Raw genomic sequence first — 16,378 nt, 5'->3', positions numbered from 1 at the left:
GAAAACAACCATCACTGCCATAAATACTCAAGAAAAAACAAAACCCACTAGTAAAGTAAAAATGCTAACAATAAATAGAAAAAAAAAGTTTATCTACCACCCAAGAAACTGACAAATACAGAAGACAAAGAGTAAATCAGACAGAAAGGAACAAAAGATACTTAAGACATCCAAACAAAACACAATAAAATGCTAGAATTAAGCCAACACCTTTCAATAACAACTCATAATGTAAAAGGATTAAATTGCCCACTCAAAAGACACAGAAGGGCTGGCTGTATTAAAAAGGTGGGCCCAACTATATTCTGCCTTCAAGAGCTGCCTTTACACTTGTAAAGACACACATAGACTAATCATGAAAGGATGGAAAAGACATACCATGCAAATAAAAAGGAAAGATAAGCTAGAGTAGCTATTCTTATATCAGATAAAATAGACTTTAAACCAAAAACCATAAAAAGAGATAAAGAAGGCCACTATGTAATGATAAAAGGATTTATCCATCAAGAAGACATAGCAATCACAAATATATATGCACCCAACGTTGGAGCAGCCAGATTAATAAAGCAAACACTATTAGACCTAAAGAATGAGATAGACACTAATACTATAATAGCAGGTGACTTGAACACCCCACTCTCAATATTGGACATATCATCAAGGTAAAGAATTAACAGAGAAACACAAGATCTAAAGAAGACTTTAGACCAATTGGACGTGGCAGATATCTACAAAACATTCCATCCAACAATCTCAGAATATTCATTTTTCTCATCAGCATATGGAACATTCTCTGGGATAGATCACATGTTAGGCCACAAATCAAGTCTCAACAAATTTAAAGAAACTGGAATTATTCCATGTATGTTTTGGATCACAATGGATTAAAATTAGAAATCAATAAAAAACAAAACTCTAGAAACTATACAAACACATGGAAATTCAACAGCATTCTACTTAATGACATATGGGTCCAAGAAGAAATTAAACAGGAAATAAAAAATTAATTGAAATTAATGAAAATAATGATATGACATACCAAAACCTGTGGGATACTGCAAAAGCAGTACTAAGGGGGAAGTTTATCACATTAAATGCTTACTTCAGAAGAATGGAAAAATGGCAAGTAAACAACCTAACACTTCATATTAAAGAAGTAGGAAAACAAGAACAATCCAAAACCAAAGTTAGCAGACAGATATAAATAATTAAGATCAGAGCAGAACTTAATGAAATAGAAACCCAAAAAACAATACAAAAGGTCAATGAATCAAAAAGTTGGTTTTTTGAAAAGATAAATAAAATTCACAAAACATTACCAAGGCTAACTACAAAAATAAGAGAGAAGATCCAAATAGCAAAAATTAGAAATGAGAAAGGTGATATTACACCTGACACCTCAGAAATACAAGAAGCCATTAGTGACTACTATAAACAACTATATGCCAACAAATTTGAAAATCTGGAGGAAATGGATAAGTTTCTGGACACAAATAAACTACCAAAACTGAGCCAAGAAGATATAGAAAATCTGAACAGACCAATAATAAAAGAGATTGAAGCTGTTATCAGAAGGCTCCCAACAGAGAAAAGCCCAGTACTGGATGGGTTTACTGCAGAATTATACCAAACCTTCAAAGAGGAATTGATACTAATTCCCAACAAACTGTTCCAAAAGATTGAAACAGAGGCCATTCTTTCAAACTCATTCTATGAAGCAAACATCACCCTGATACGAAAACCAGACAAAGTTACCATGAAAAAAGAAAACTACAGGCCAATATCCTTGATGAATATAGATGCAAAGATCCTCAATTAAAAAACTAGCTAACAGAATACAGCAACACATACACAAAATTACCCACCATGATCAAGTGGGATTCATCCCAGGGATGCAAGGTTGGTTCAACATACGCAAATCTATAAATATGAAACACCACATCAATAAAATCAAAGACAAAGATTGTATGGTAATCTCTACAGATGCTGAAAAAGCATTTGTCAAAAGTCAACATTCATTTATGATAAAGACTCTCTACAAGTTAGGAATAGACAGAAAGTATCTCAACATAATTAAAGCCATATATGATAAGCCCACTGCCAATATCATCCCAAATATGAAAAAGCTGAAAGTTTTTCCCTTCAGAACAGGAATTAAGGATGCCCACTCTCACCACTCCTATTCAACATAGTGTTGGAAGTACTTGCCAGAGCAATCAAAAAAGAGAAGGAAATAAAGGACATCCAGATTGGAAAAGATGAAGTCAAACTGTCCCTATTTGAGGATGATATGATCCTATATATCCAACAGCCTAAAGCCTCTATAAAAAACCTCCTAGAGTTGATAAATGATTTCAGCAAAGTTGCAGGATACAAAATCAACACACACAAATCAATAACATTTCTATACTCCAACAGTGAACATGCAGAAAGAGAAACCAAGAAAGCTTGCCCATTTACAATAGCCACCAAAAAAAACCAAAAAAAACCAAAAAAAACAAAAACTTAGGAATAGAGTTAACCAAGGATGTGAAAAATCTCTACAATGAGAACTACAAACCACCATTGAGAGAAATTAAAAAGGACACAAGAAGATGGAAAAATATCCCATGGTTTTGGATTGGAAGAATTACAATTGTGAAAATGTCCAAAGTACCGAAAGTGATCTACAAATTCAGTGCAATCCCATCAAAATTCCAATGACATTTTTCTCAGAAATGGAAAAACTATCTTAACATTTATATGGAATAAAAAAAGACCACAAATAGCCAAAGCAATTCTGAGCAAAAAAAAATAAGGCTGGAGGGACACAACATGACCTTACTTTAAACTATACTACAAAGCAATAATAACCAAAAGAACATGGTACTGGCATAAAAACAGACACACTGATCAATGGAATAGAATAGATAATCCAGAAATCAACCCATACACCTATAGCCAACTAATCTTTGACAAAGGCACCAAGTCAACACACTGGGAAAGAGACTGTCTCTTCAGCAAATGGTGCTGGAAAAACTGGATTTCCATATGCAGGAGAATGAAACTAGACCCACACCTCTCGCCATATACCAAAATCAACTCAAAATGGATTAAAAAATTAAATATACATCCTGAAACAATAAAACTCCTTAGAGAAAACTCCAGTAAGTAGGATTGGGTACAGACTTCATGAATAAAGCCCCAAAAGCACAGGCAACCAAAGGAAAAGTAAACAAATGGGATTATATCAAACTAAAAAACTTCTTCACAGCAAAAGAAACAATCAACAGAGTGAACAACAACCAACAGAGTGGGAGAAAATATTTTCAGAATACACATCTGACAAAGGATTAATATCCAGAATATACAAGGAACTGAAAAAACTTTACAAAAACACAAGTAACCCAATTAAAAAATGGGCAAAGGAGCTGAATAGGCATTTCTCAAAGGAAGATATATGAATGGCTAACAGATACATTAAAAAATGGTCAACATCACTCAGCATTCAGGAAATGCAAATGAAAACCACACTGAAATACCATCTCACTCCAGTTAGCATGGCTAATATCCAAAAGACTGAGAATGATAAATGCTGGTGAAGTTGCAGGGAAAAAGGAACCCTCCTACACTGTTTGTGGGACTGCAAAATGGTGCAGCCTTTATGAAAAATGGTTTGGAGGTTCTTCAAACAATTACAGATAGATCTACCATAAGACCCAGCTATCCCACTGCTGGGAATATACCCAGAGGAATGGAAATCATCATGCCGAAGGGATACCTGTACTCCAATGTTTATTGCAGCACTATTTACAATAGCTAAGAATGGAACCAGCCCAAATGTCCATCATTAGATGAGTGATATGGAAAATGTGGTATATCTACACAATGGAATTCTACTCTACCATAAAAAAGAATGAAATACTACCGTTCGCAGCAACATGGATGGACTTAGAAAAAATTATGTTAAGTGAAATAAGTCAGGCATGGAAAGAGAAATGCCATGTTCTCACTTATTTGTGGGAGCTAACAATAAATAAATAAATATACAAACAAATGGGGGGGGTGGGGAAGAAGACACAACAATCACAACAATTCCTTGAACTTGTTCAGACAAGTGAACAGATATGATGTTGACTGGTTGCAGGGGGGAGACGGAGGGGGGGAAAGAGGTATCAGTAAAGGGACATGAAAATCAACTATATTTTATATTGATAAATTAAAATTTTAAAAAATTAATTATTAAAAATATTACCATCTAAATCATTTTAAAAAAATACACATGGACCAATGGACGAGAATAGTGAATGCCAAGATTAATCCATGTATTCACAGCCAACTCATTTTCAACAAAGGGACCAAGAACATTCATTGGGGAAAGGACAGCCTCTTCAATAAATGATGCTGGGAAAACTGGATATCCACATGCAGTAGATTGAAACTAGATCCTATCTTTCACCATACAGAAAAACAACTCAAAATGGATTAAAGACCTAAATTTAAGACCTGAAACTATGAAGGTACTAGAGGAAAATGTAGGGAAAATGAAACATGAAAGGGAATTTGGCAGCACTTTTTTGAATAAGACTACAAAAGCACAGGCAACTAAAGCAAAAATAGACAAAGGGAATTACATCAAACTAGAAAACTTCTACACAGTAAAGGACACAATTAACAAAGTGAAGAGACAACCTACAGAATAGGAGAAAGTGTTTGCAAACCACACATCAAACAAGAGACTAATATCCGGAATATATAAGAAACTCAATCAACTCAACAGCAAAAAACAAATAACCTAATTAAAAAATGGGCAAAGGACCTGAACAGACATTTCTCAAAAGAAGACAAACAAATGGCCATAGGCACATAAAAAAAAAATGCTCAACATCACTAATCATCAGGGAAGTGCAAATTAACAATGAGATAACACCTACTCTAGTTAGAATGGCTATTATCAACAAGATAGAAAATAACAAATGCTGATGAGGATACAGAGAAAAGTGAACTCTCCCACATTGTTGGTGGGAATGTTAATTGGTACGGCCATTGTGGAAAATAGTATGGATGTTCCTTGGAGAACTAAAAATTGAACTATCCTATGACCCAGCAATCACACTGCTGGGTATACACCTAAAGGAAATGAAATTAATATATTGAAGATACATCTGCATTCCCCTGTTCATTACAACACTATTTATAATACCCAAGAGACAGAAGCAACCTAAATACCCATTAACAGATGAATGGATTAAAAAATGGATTGTGGTATGCATGCAGAACAGAATTTTTTATTCAGCTGTTAAAAAAAAATAGAAATACTGTCATGTGCAGCAACATGGAACTGGAACTGGAGACCATCAGGTTAAATGAAGTAAGCCAGGCACAGAAAGAACAATATCACATGATGTCATGTATATGTAGAAGCTAAAAAAAACACAAGTGGTTCTCAAAGAAGGAGAGAGCAGAAAAATGGTTACCAGAGGCTGGAAGGGGAGGGCAAGGGAAGAGAGGTGGTGGATAAAGGGGTACAATGCTATGCTATCTACCCTAAGTAAATCAATGTACAGTATATGCATATATTGAAACAATGAACTCTACCCCACAAATATGTACAAATAAATGTTAAAATTTCTTTAATCTTAAAAAGTTGAAAAAATAATGTTACATCCAATCTTGAGGAGCAACTACGTAATTTAAAAATAGGTTTTTAGGCAAAATTTAGCATACGTTTTCTACAATATAATAATGTGTTATACTATTGGTGTGAGTGAATACAGAGTTGAAATATAATGTTATAAACTATGAACTAAAGAAAGACTAATCTGTAACACTTTTGTCATTATTCATTTATTATTCTTAATAGTTGCTGTTAGTTTATATCTAGAGTTAACCTGTCATAGGAAGGTGAAGAACTCAGAATTCCTCATTTAATGAAATTGTATGATTTGCGGCATGATGAATGATAGCCTATACATGAGATACATCATTTTCTGCTATCTTTCTTCTAAATGACTTTAATGATAGTAAAAATTGATTATCAGAACACCAAGGATATGATTTGGAGTAACTACTCCATTCTTTGATGCAGATCATTTCATCAAATAGGGATTAGACTATATAAAGATTAATTATACTAGCCAAAGAGTTAGTTCTGGATGATTTCTTTTAATAGATAACCAATGGTTTACAAACTAGAAGTTATCATCTGTGAAATTGGATAAAGAGCCTTACAATGAGAGCGATAGACAGAGGATATCTAAGATAGATCACTGTCATCTCACAAATAGCATTAATGGGAGAAAAGACTCCATGAGAAAAGGCATGGGTGAAGAAATTAACAAATCTTTCCCTACCTTCTAGGATCGTCAGTTTGTCATTGAAAGTCTTTGCAGTATTAAGAGCATTTCTCATCTCTCTTATTCCACCCATTTTCCCCCTTTGTGTTAATTCCACCAAAAAGGGAAGAAAGAAAGAAAAAAGGAAAGAAGGAGGGAGGAAGAAAGGGAGGGACAAAAGAGGCAAAGACAGGAGGGAAGGACATTTTTTCTGTGATAGAATAAAATTGCCACAGATCTCTAGTCTACAAGATAAATTAAACTAGTGGCCTAATTTTGCATCTTCTTTTCCTTTAATCCCACCAAAACATAACTTAGTCAACATCTACGGAGCCCATTTTGAAAAATACTTAAAAATTTTAATTAGCCAAATAAGTTACTACTATTAGACAGAATTTCTGGTGTTATTCAGCCTAACTCCAGACAATATTGTCTTAAAAACTAAAAATTCCTGCATCCTCTAATTCTAAAATATTTTGTATTGCTTTCTGTTATCTGTCTTGATACCTGAATATCTGTCACCAACGCCAAATGGTTTTATACATACACCAAAAGCTCCAACACTTAAAAAAGAGATAAAGGTATTTCAATTTTAAAAAATATTTTTCTCAATCCTAGCCTTACTAGAATACAAGAGATGAAATTACATGCAGTTTTAAATACTGACTCCACTTGTTTGCACCATCACTGTTTATCTAGTGGAAACAAAATGTAAGCAAAGGAATGAATCAATAGGTACCTAGTTATTCATTATTTTACATTAACATAGAACATAATTGCAGTTTATTATTACACATTATTTATTTATTTAAAAGCTGCCAATTTTCCAGCCTGACCATTTATAAAGCAGGAAGAAAATATAGAGTCATCCTACCAATGCAGGCTACTAGTATAATAGTTAGAAATGTACTCAGAATCCACAATTCAGTAGTTTGAATGACTGGACATTTTAAAGACAAACTAGTTAATCAAGAAGGAATATGCTTTGTGTACTTTTAGAAATATTACTTTTTTTGTAAAATAAATGTTATTTCACAGTGAGTAATAATATCTAAAACATGATTAACCTGAGATGAATTGATTTTGGAATTTTGGTGAAGCTAAATACAGTGTTTATGTTGATAAAGCTAAATCAAGTTTTGTCCAGTAATTCCAATTTATCTTTGTTCTAATAAAAAAATTGGTATACAGTATTATTTATCAGATCTTCAAAGACAAATACCCTCAGTATCATAAACATTTATCCGTTTTCCATTTTAACTTCTTTTATATTAATTTGAGCCAAATGAATGACATTACAGAAATTGCAGTTTCATATGTTTCAGCCTACTTGTATAATCAAAAACACGAAGGAGTCAAAATAAGAGAAAAAAAGAAAAAAATTGTAAAGGAGGATGCTGGTTGAGTAAAAATAGACATGTCTTCTTAATTGTGTTATATTCAAATCATTTGAAAAACAATTTAGGAAAATCACAAAAAGCATTAACATCCAAATAGCTTTTTTGCTCTAAAAAATTTACATAAAGTATTATAAAGTTTAAACAACCAATGCACATGTGACATGTAAATTTTACACTTGAACTTGGTGCGTAATCAGTGAGATAATGGATGAGGGATTAATAAATTAAAACATTGCACTTGACACTGAATAATTAAGCACAATTCATGCATAATTCTTATAATAAGTTACAGAAATTAGAAATGCACCGCAAGATAAGAGATCCTTTATTTTTCTTTAAAATTTGACAACAGCAGCACTTTGTCAACCTTTCATGACTTAGATTTTAAAATCATATTGTAGGACTAATGGATGGTCTGTGACACCCTACACCTGAAATTGCTCTAACCAAAAACGTAGGGAGCAATCTGGCATGGGTTTATTAAGAATGTGAATGTCTACAATTAATTCTAAGTTATGAATTAACTACATAATTTATATATTTTTAGAAGCTATGAAAGTCTATGGTCTATCTATAATGAAAATATCACTAATCTCAGATTCAGTTTGATACCTTATGAAATTAGCATTATATTCAAACCAAACAAAATATAATCAAGCAATTTGGGAAATACTGTCTAGAGTAAAACACACTACAGAACTTTAAAGTATTCAATTCCTTCAGTGTAGTGTACAAGATAGTCCTTAATACAAACATTACTGACCATACTTTTTCTATTTGAAAACCGAATTTTGGATGTTCCTCTAGAGGGCAGAATCACCTGGTAATTATGATTGAGGGAATGATTCATTGGTTTCTTGCTTTGTCTAGTACTATCACGTTTTAGTTGCCACTGCTGACATTGAGATGTGCAGAAATATTCATTAAAACTCCATCTTAAATTTCTTCTGATGAACAGATATACTGAGGTCTGTCATGGTTCACTGTGTGATGAAGGTGCAAAGATTACTCAGAGCCCAAGTATTAAGAGCAATGAGAAGCCCGAAGGGACTGCAACAATATGACTCCTTTTAGGAAGGAGAAACAAGGCACAGCCCTGAGTCAGTTTTTGCTTCAGTTTTTATTGTAAAGACAAGTAAATTACAGAAGAAAAATCAGATAGTTAATAATCATAGTAAGAAAATAAAGAAACTGGCTACATGGCTATTTTCACCCAAGCATACATGGCTTAAAATAGTTTAAACAATTTACCATCAAAAGAGTCATAAATCTAAGCTATGTGACACGCAAAATAAACAATAAGATAATCATTAAAGTGATTAAAGTGACTCAAAGAAACAGCTTAAAGCAAAATGTGGAATGACCCCCATGTACTAACTAATCTAGCAGAATATCCTCGGAAATCTTAACTCATATATTTTCCCATCATTTAGGTTTTGCTGTATTCAGGGTTACTGCCCTCAGAACAATCCCTGTTCTGCTTCAGTTTTCTTGTCCACATTAAAGGCTTCAGTCCTGTGTAAGTTTCCTGGTTCTTCTCAATTTCAACATTCCTACATTCTTTCCTGTAAGGTTAGGCTTTGGCCCCCTATATGAAGGATTTTGGTTGTGTAACATTTATGTATCTTAATTCTTATTAGTAACTTCTTAATCACGATCAAATGATTGTAGTATCCTCTACAGAGGTCATCCATGATTTTTATATTTGGATTTTTCCATAAAGTGCCTAGAATATTAAATATATTGATTTCTCGGAACTTCTCCTTATCTGAAATGATAATTTTTATATTTCAAGCAGTATCGTTTAGAAGATAGGGAAGTGCATTAGATTTCAAACTTATAATAATGTAGTATAAGATAAATAGGGCCATATTATGAAAGTTATAGCCTACAGTGCAATTTATTATCTCGGACTACATAACATTTATTTGTAAAATTTCCAAATTCTATAATTATCAGTTTCTAAGATATTGACAGTGTTATTGCATTACAGTAGTTTTAAAGGCTTACCTTTCACATTCCTAGAGTGCTTGTTGTGTTGAGCTTCTTGTAAAGACATTACAAAGTTTGGAAAATGGAGAAAACAAATCAACATACCACCCTCCTAGTTTGGAAAATTTCCTCGTAGTCTTGGACTACACAATGCATTTGCAGTTCTGTGTCCTACATTTTCTCTTTATATTATAATTATTTTCCATACTATTTCAGAATCTTTTTGAGTAATATTTCAATAAATGGATCTATTAGCACTATTTTAACTTGCTACTTCCTTATATTTATTTATTTTTGGCAGCTTGCAGTACAGGGACCCAAACCCTTGACCTTGGTTTATCAGAACCATGCTCTACCAAGTGAACTAACTAGACAGTCCTAGTTCCTTATTGTTTAATTTAAATTTAATTTAATTTTGTTATCTTTAAGAACAATGAGGAAATAATACTTTTCAAAGTAAAGATTATTTTGTATTTCTGGTTATAAGACTTCCTTTTTTATTTCAAACATTTCCGAACTACGGCAAAGTAACGCGAAGAATTTTAAAGTTTCTATAATCTCACCACCTAAAAACAAAAGCTGAAACATTTATCTTTAGGATTAACACATACTATCTCTAGTATATTCAAATAAAAATTTAAATTAATTGCAATATCTCAAAAAAAGCTACTCATGAAAATAAATTAATGGATTGCTTCCACTTTGAGTAATTTCTAGGAGGACAAAATTTGAGACAAACCTCCTAGTTCATTACAGGCAAAATCTTTATTCCAGAGAAATGAAAAAATTTTTGACCTATTAGTTAAGATATAAGACAATTTATAGTAAAATAATTCTTCTTTATGTTAATGTGTTTTTGTGTCCTAAGATGAAGAATGATACACCCATACACTCTCTCCTGCTATCTCTCTTTGGTCAGGAGCTGTTCCCTTTTTCTCTGTTGAAGGTTGTTTTGATCTCGACTTCACCACCACCACCTCCATGTCACCAGCAGATCAGCCTTCTCCATAAACCACTTTCCTTCATCATCCATCCTGAAAGAAAAACCTCAGTACTGAGTCCTTAGCATCCCACCTTGGCACAATTACTAACTAAATCAATTGTTGCTCCTTATCCAAAACTTTCCATCATTCACTTGCCCAAAAGAAAATTGGAATGATCCAGCTAGAATCACAAATATACTTCTGGACCATATATCTGAGGTCAGGATTATGTGATCATGTGTATCTGCTCTTTCCTGGACTGTGATTAAGGGGAGGGATTCCCATAGAAGGGTTAGGCAAAGGTTTAGGAGCTTTACTTATGTAAACCTCACATAGACTCACAGCAGTCCTCAAAGTGATGGGGATGTGATATCAGTCAGCCCTCCTGCTAAATAAATGATCCCTCCTTTGACTTCTTTAGAGGCTCAGAGGGTTATTGTGTTTTATTCATATCTATCATTTTGAAGGATCAAATGTGTTTTACAAAGGGTGTATGATTATTTTATTTATGAGTCAAGGAAGAAAAAACATTGTCAGCCCATCTGCTATCTCCAGATATGTAGTACTATGCCAAATGTGTCGGGGTATTTTTGTTTTTGTTTTTTATGAGTTTTACTTCCTCAAAAATACATCATGTAGCAGAAAATCTGCTATCCAGTATTCTGATTGGAACAAACCTTGAGTGAATTAGCCAAGAAATAAAAAATGAAAAAGTATCTTTCTATATTTCTTCAGGTGGACAGATATAGCAAACAAGTGTGAGGGTGTTTGCCAGGCCCAAGGTTTTCTTCTCTGATCACTGCGCTTCCCCTTCTCCTACCAAAACAGATGGAGGCATTACCAATATGTTTATTCTAGGCACTCTGAATTCCTCCTGACTACGTTTACTTAGTTCATGGGTGGACATTTGCAAATAAGATTTTCTTTCCTGAGAACTTGGATTTAGGCTTCAGAGACAACAGTTAGATTCCTTTTTTTAAAAATTGACTAAAAAGGGACATACCCAGGATTGAATTGAAAGTTGTTGGACATTATATTCTCTCTAAGTGATTTCATCCAGTTCTATGTACTAAATACCATCTACAGTTGATGACAACTCTATTAGTTGTCTATTCCTGCATATAAAATTACTGCCAAGTTAGTCGCTTAGCAGTGTCTGTGTGTCACAAGTTCAGGCATAGCTTAGCTGGCTCTTCTGCTTAGGGTCTGACAAGGCTGCAATCAACTGTCAGCCACAGTATGTTCTTAGCTATGTTCTTGAGCTGTAATTTAACTGGGAAGGTGTCTGCTTCTAAAACCCCTCCAAGTTTTTGGCAGAACTAATTTCCTTGTGGCTATATGGCTGAGGGCCCAGCTTCTCACTGGCTGTTAGCTGGAGTCTCCATTCAGGTCCTAGAGGCCGTTGGCAGTTTTATGACATGTGGCCCTTCCATAGGCAGTTCACTAGGTGACTACTTATTCAAGGCCAGCAAGAAAATCTCTTTTCAGTCTGCTAAGACAGTCTTATATAACTAAATGTAATTGTGTGACATCCCATCACCTTGGTCATAGCATATTTGTCAGAAGCAAGTCATAGATTCTGCCGATAATGTGGGGAGATTTTCCAAGGGTATGACTCATGGGGAGGACAGTTACTTGAGGGTATGTCCACCACAAAAGCCCAGTGACATATAACTAGCTTTGATCTCCCCCTGGGTTCCAAACTATCCTACATCTCTACTTGATTTAAATAGCTTTATTAAAACAAATATATTAAAAAAAATATATTAAAAAAATATATTAAAAACAAATATATTAAATATATTAAAAAAATATATATTAAAACAAATATATTAAAAAAAATCTGAAACCTGAACCACTGCCAGAGCTCACCCTTCCCTGGGGCCAGTAGCCTTGTGCATCCATCACACTCACATTCCAACACACTTACATGAGAGGTTAAGATGCCCTGATCCAAGTAGCTTGAAGCCTGGGCTCTCATGGTAGCTGTAACAGTAGTCCTGCAGTCTGGGAAGCCAACCCCTGGCTTCCTGAATTGATGCACCCCCTTGTCCCCAGCCAGAGATCAGACAGGCAGACCCATTATGGCCAGACCAAACTCCTTCCCCTCCACAACCACTATCCCCAATAGCTGGCTGAACTCTTTGAGCCTGAGCCCTCAACCCAGAAAAACAGCTCATAGTTTTGAACCCTAATGGATATGCCCTTGTGACGGTGGAAATGAAACATATCCAAGGACTCCTGGAGAAGAGGCCAGGTGGTTCCATCCTCAACAGGCCCACCTAGCAGCCTCACCACCATCCAAGAAGTGACTGGCAAGGCTTCTTCACTGCAGACCTGCCTAGTAGCCTTTCCCATAGCCCAAGAAGCAGCCAATTGGACCTCCTCTCATTAGGACCCCTTCCTGACCTCATCAACTTCCCAAGAAGCAGCTGGTCAGGTCCCCTCTCTGCAGGCCTGCCCTGAGACCTTGCCCACTGTCTGAGAACTGGCTCAGCAGCCTTGCCCATGGCAGACCTGCTACTGACCACCAAGGAAAGGATGACTTCACACCTGGTCCCAAGAAGTGGTGCAGTGGACAGATGACTGGCAGACCCACACCCAGCTAGCCAAGCCAAAGCACACTATTTCACACAGCTCAGAGAAACAAGTCATCTGTCACACCCCTGGAAGACCCTTCTCTGAGTCTTTGAGTCATTGCATGCACAAGCATTGAGTGAAAAACAGCTTGGCTGACATGCCCCTGGTGGGACCATCCCTGGTCAGAGAAACAGCACAGTGATCCTGCCACTGGCAAATCAGTCCTAGAGACCCTGGCAAGCCATATGCCCACACCCCCAGCCCAAGAATCAACCCAGCAACCACATTGCCAGTGAGCCAGCTCCTGCAGTGAACATGTGCACAACCCTGACTTGTGAACCAACCCAGAGAACCCTCCCCTGGTAAACCTGGGCAACCACTGCCACAAACCTCCCAGGCATAGGCTGCTAAGCCACTCAAATACATAGCAAAAGTAGATGACAGCTGAAGAAACTACACAAAGTCTACACTGTGACACCCACCCGGAATAAAGTGATTGCACTCTATTCAATTGGCACCCAAGGACATGTTTGTAGGTGAAAGTCTTTCCCTACACAAGCCACTCTACAAAACTCAAAGAGGTGACTGTTCCACCCAAACCACAGGTATCAACACAGGGAAACAAGAAACATGAAAAACAAGGCAATATGATAAAAACCCCCAAAACAAAATAATGCTCCAGTAACTGATCTCATAGAACTGAATATTGTCAACTTGCTGGAAAAGGAATTCAAATTCATTATCTTAAGAAAATTCACTGAGATATAGGAGAATACAAACAACTCAACAAAATCAGAAAAACAATTCACAATCTGAATTAAAAAATCAACAAAGAGATAGAGATTGCTGTGGATTGAATTATGTCCCCCAAAGTCCACATGTTAGAAATTTAACCCTCATTGTGAAGTGTTAAGAGGGTGGAAAATCCTATTATGGTAATTGTAAGGTGGGCTCTTGGAGAAGTGATTAGATTGTGAGAACTATGCCTTAGTAAAAGGATTAATAAGTTTATGGTTTAATAGTCATCTTAGGCATGGTTCTAAGGGCTTTAAAAGGAGAGTACATGAGGAGCTCTCTTTCTTTTGCTTCTGCCTTTCTTGCAGTGTGATACTTTTTTTTGCATTTCTGAAGTCACCACCAGAGAAGGCCCTCACCAGATGTGTTCCTTGGACTTTGGACTTCCCATACTCTGAAACTATAAGAGTAAATTTTGTTTTCTTGTAAGTTACCCCATTCCAGGCATTTATGGTATAAGCAACAGAAACAAACTAAAACAGATATCATTTTTTAAAAATTACAGAAATCTTGAAACTGAAGAATATATTGAATGAAATGAAAAAATACTTCTGAGTGTCTCCGCAAAAGACTAGATCAAGAAGAGGAAAGAATTTCTGATCTTTAAGACAACAGTTTTGATATAACACAGGAAGAATAAGAAAGAGTGAATAAAGCCTACAAAATCTATGGGATACAATTAAGTGATCAAATATTCAAATTATGGGCATTCCAGAAATAGAAGAAATCAAAACAGATGTTGAAAATCTGTTTAATAAAATAGCTGAAAACTCCCTAATCTTGAGAAAGATACAAACATCCACATCCAAAACCTCAAAGGTCCCCAAACAGGATGAGACCACAAAATCCCTAAGACATATTATAGTCAAACTGTTAAAAGTTAAAGACAAAGAGAGAATTCTAAAAACATCAAGAGAAAAACATCAAGTCACTTATAAGCCAATACCCAGTAGATGAAGAGCAGACTTTTCAGCAGAAACTCTATGTGCCAGGAAAGGATGGGATGATATATTCAAAGAAAAAAACTGCCAGCCAAGAAAATTATACCCAGCAAAGCTATCTTTCAGAAATGAAGGAGAAATAGAATCTTTCTCAGACAGGCAAAAATTAAGAGAATTCATCACCTCCAGACCAGCCTTACAAGAAATGCTTAGAGGAGACCTACATCTAGAAGAGAAAGAATAATAATGACCATCATGAAAACACCTGAAAATATAAAACTTACTGGTAGAGACACAAATTAAAAGAGAAAGCTGTCAAACTTTATCAGTACAGAAAAATACCAAACTGCAAGGATAAACAATAAAAGAGAAAGAAAGGAACAAAAGATACACAAAACAATGAGAAAACAACCAAAAAAATGACAGGAGTAAAAAACCTCATATCAATAACCTTGAGTGTGAATGGGTTAAATGCTCCATTTAAAAGACATAGACTAGCTGAATGGATAAAAACAACATGACCCATTCATATGCTGCCTACAAGAAACCCACCTTCCATCAAAGATACACACATGGACTGAAAATGAAAGAATGGAAAAAGATATTCCACACAAATGGAAAACAAAAGTGAATATGAGTAGCTGCACTTACATCAGATAATCATAGTTTAAAATAAAATCTGTACTGAGACAAAAAAAAGGGCATTATAGAACAATAAAGAGATCAATACAGCAAGAGGATATAACAATTATAAATATATAGGCAACCAGCAGGAGAGCATCCAGATATAGAAAGCAAATATTCTCAGATCAAATGGGAGAGATAGACACCAACACAATAACAGTAGGGGACTCCAACATCCCACTCTCAGAATTGAACAGATTGTCAAGAAGACAGAAAATCAACAAGGAAACATTGGGTTTAAATGGCACCATAGACCAGATGGATCTAACAGACATGCACAGAGCATTTCATCATCCATTTCATCAGCTGAGGAACACACATTCTTTTCACCAGCATTTGGAACATTCTCCAGGATTAGCCATATGGTAGGCCACAAAATAAGTCTCAACAAGTTCAAAAAAATTGAAATTATATCAAGTATCTTTTTTCTGACCATAATGGAATAAAAATATAAATCAATAACAAGAGAAACATTCAAAACTACAATATACAAGGAAATTAAACAACATGCTCTTGAATGACCTATGGATCAAAGAACATATTAAAAAGGAATTCAAAAAATTTCTTGACAATTAATGAAGACAAAAGCACAACATACCAAAACCTATGGGATATAGCCAAGGCAGTATTAAGAGGAAAGTTTATAGCAATATAGGCTTAAAGCAAAAAAAAAAAAAAAGAGTTAGCTG

The sequence above is a fragment of the Galeopterus variegatus genome, unplaced genomic scaffold (assembly GCF_000696425.1).
Source record: "Galeopterus variegatus unplaced genomic scaffold, G_variegatus-3.0.2 Scaffold392, whole genome shotgun sequence".
NCBI classification, from domain to species: domain Eukaryota; kingdom Metazoa; phylum Chordata; class Mammalia; order Dermoptera; family Cynocephalidae; genus Galeopterus; species Galeopterus variegatus.
This window is presented reverse-complemented; position numbering follows the sequence as displayed.